Raw genomic sequence first — 2,185 nt, 5'->3', positions numbered from 1 at the left:
GACCTAAAACGGCTAAATTACGGCTTATGGGCGGCGTCCAAAAGGGGCTCATGGACAAGAATCATCAAAAGTGGAAAGGGGGGACCTCATGGTCCAAGTTGGACTCAATTACACCAATGGGAAGCCAAAAATAAAAGAAAACAAAGCAAAAAGGTTGGGGACGGGGTAGCCTTTTATAGTATGCCCTTGAGATCAGGAAGAACCTTGAGTTCCTTCCGCGGATCCGACGTTGAAATGCCCCTTGAATGCACATGTTTGATTTTAGGATATTGCATGACATTGATACGTTTATGGTAAGAGTTGTCGACGAAGGCATCGAGATGTACGGGATCGGTGTTCCTGATGAGGAGTGGGGTGTCTATTTGTTTTGGAGAGAGATGGACAGATGCTTTGCATCATTTGAGGGGTATTTAGTACCTGATGATTGGTCGTTTCTTACATCCATCATGACCATTGGTATTTGTTATGGGTTTTATACTAGAGCTCCTCATGTACCATCCACTCAATGTTCTATTGTACGAGGTAATTTTGATTTTGTTTTTCTATTATAAGATTTTTTTTGAGATTTTATGTGTCGTTATGTGCAGGTCCTTTTGAAATTTGATTTATCGTTGTTTCGTTTGTGCAGGTCCTTTGCATTCATCGATAGTAGAGCATGTGCGGGATGGATCACCGCTTTACAATAGAGAGCGTATTGTAAGGAGACAAATGAATGATCCCTCACAAGAGAAGAATTCAATTTGTTGATTCTGACATTACTGACTGAGAATACGTATTTTGTGGTGCATTTTGAGAATATGTAATATTGGTCCTTTTTTGCATCTTTGTATGCTACATTACTATGATATTTTTGTTTTCGCTATAAATCTACAAGACATGGATGTTATTTTGAGATATGTATATATGAAGTCACTTGAAATAATGTATTGTAAAACATGACCTAAATTGGAAAAATCGAGCCTATTTTTTCTGGAACTCTACCTACCGCAGTAACGCACGGGTCCAATACTAGTACAGGATTAACGACAACCCCACCTCCCTCCACATGGGAAAAGGAGGTGGGGCTAATTCAAAATAACCACTCCTCCTGTAAGCATGAGGAGGAGCCAAATCTCACATCCTCCAATGCAATTTTGAATTTGAATCTAAGAAGATCTCATCTCACATCTTTCAATGAAATCTTTGTATACATGGTTACATACCTATAGATACACACACTTATATATATTATGTATGTATGTGTATATAGGTATGTAAGCATGTATATATAAATAGATTTATGTATGTTCATGCACACACACACACAACACATAGACACCAGCACATGATACGTACACACACACATACAAACACACATACACACACTCGCACGCATGGACACACGTGCAACATATAGAGATATGCACACTTGCACACATACTCAAGCTTGCACATACACACACAAACATATATATTATGTGCATGTGTAAGAGAGAGAATATACATACACACACACGTATATATATTATGTATGTTTGTGTATCTATAGGTATGTAAGCATGTATATATAAATAGATTTATATATATATCGACGCACACATGTATGTTCATGCATATACACACACACACACATAACACAGACAGAAGCACATGATACGTACACACACGCATACAAACACACATACACACACTCGCACACATGGACACACATGCAACATATAGAGATATGCATACTTGCACACATACTCAAGCTTGCACATACACACGTGTATACATGCACACAAGCACATAAATACACTCACATACACAAGTACATGTGCACACACATGGACATGCACACACTCACACACACACATATGCACCTGCACGTGCACACACATAGATGTACACACGAGTATATTCACATGCTCACACACACGTACATACAGACACTTGCTATGGATACAAATATATAAAAACATACACACCATGTACACACACACACACACACACACAACAAATACACACTAACACATACACACAATCAAGACACTTGCACAACACATGCACGCGTGAAGACATTACACAATCACACATACGTGTGTATGTGCACACATAATCCCACATACGTGTGTATGTGAACACACAATCACATACATATGTATGCAAAAGAGAAGACAAAAGACATTGTATATAAGATACACTTATTTAAAAGTGAACACACCTC

The 2,185-nt window shown here is 38.4% G+C and overlaps 1 long non-coding RNA gene across 1 annotated transcript; it reads left to right on the top strand.

Moving 5' to 3' along the window:
• Window positions 1-270: 270 nt before the first annotated feature.
• LOC147613828 (uncharacterized) lies at window positions 271-761 on the top strand. Its single transcript, XR_015263281.1, has 3 exons — window positions 271-399; window positions 478-522; window positions 629-761. It is a non-coding gene; the product is annotated as an uncharacterized LOC147613828 (long non-coding RNA).
• The last annotated feature ends 1,424 nt before the right edge of the window (window positions 762-2,185 follow it).

This window comes from Cibotium barometz, chromosome 43 (genome assembly GCF_041138505.1).
Source record: "Cibotium barometz isolate CiBa-2024 chromosome 43, ASM4113850v1, whole genome shotgun sequence".
NCBI classification, from domain to species: Eukaryota; Viridiplantae; Streptophyta; class Polypodiopsida; order Cyatheales; family Cibotiaceae; genus Cibotium; species Cibotium barometz.
The sequence above is the reverse complement of the archived record's forward strand: the minus strand, read 5'-3'. Positions and strand labels throughout refer to the sequence as shown.